The sequence below is a fragment of the Oryzias melastigma genome, linkage group LG16 (assembly GCF_002922805.2).
Source record: "Oryzias melastigma strain HK-1 linkage group LG16, ASM292280v2, whole genome shotgun sequence".
In the NCBI taxonomy this organism is placed as follows: domain Eukaryota; kingdom Metazoa; phylum Chordata; class Actinopteri; order Beloniformes; family Adrianichthyidae; genus Oryzias; species Oryzias melastigma.
In genome coordinates this window covers 10,767,271-10,767,743 of record NC_050527.1, presented here as the reverse complement: position 1 = coordinate 10,767,743, position 473 = coordinate 10,767,271, and positions in this window count along the sequence as shown.

The window sequence follows — 473 nt, the reverse complement described above, 5'->3', positions numbered from 1 at the left end:
AAGAAAAAATGTTTGTTTTTAAAATCTGTTAATAGTGAACGTGAGAACAACTGGAGAGGTGGCGGTTTTCCTTCCCGCCTGTGCTAACTGCAAGAGTGATGGAGTGTTGCATGAGGTGTCCTCTACGTCTCTTTTTTTTACATGTCAACAGTACATGTGGGTGTAGGAAAAGCAGCACAGTGCACGTGTGGGCGGAGGTGCATGCATGCCCTCAGTGGCCATGTGTGGTAATGTGTGTACTTTTGGTTACACGGTTGTCTTTTTTTTTGTGTGTGCTGTACAGTGATATTGTCCCAACGGTGTCACGTGCGCTGGAATATGCTGGCTGCTTTTGTTGTCCCCCTGGCTGTTCTGCTTTTCTGGCACTTTCATACAATGGTGCACTTGAAACACAGTGATGCTATTAAGCTTGAGTTCCAGCTCTCAGGAAAGACTAGCATCCTAGATGTAGAATACATGGATACATCGCCAAG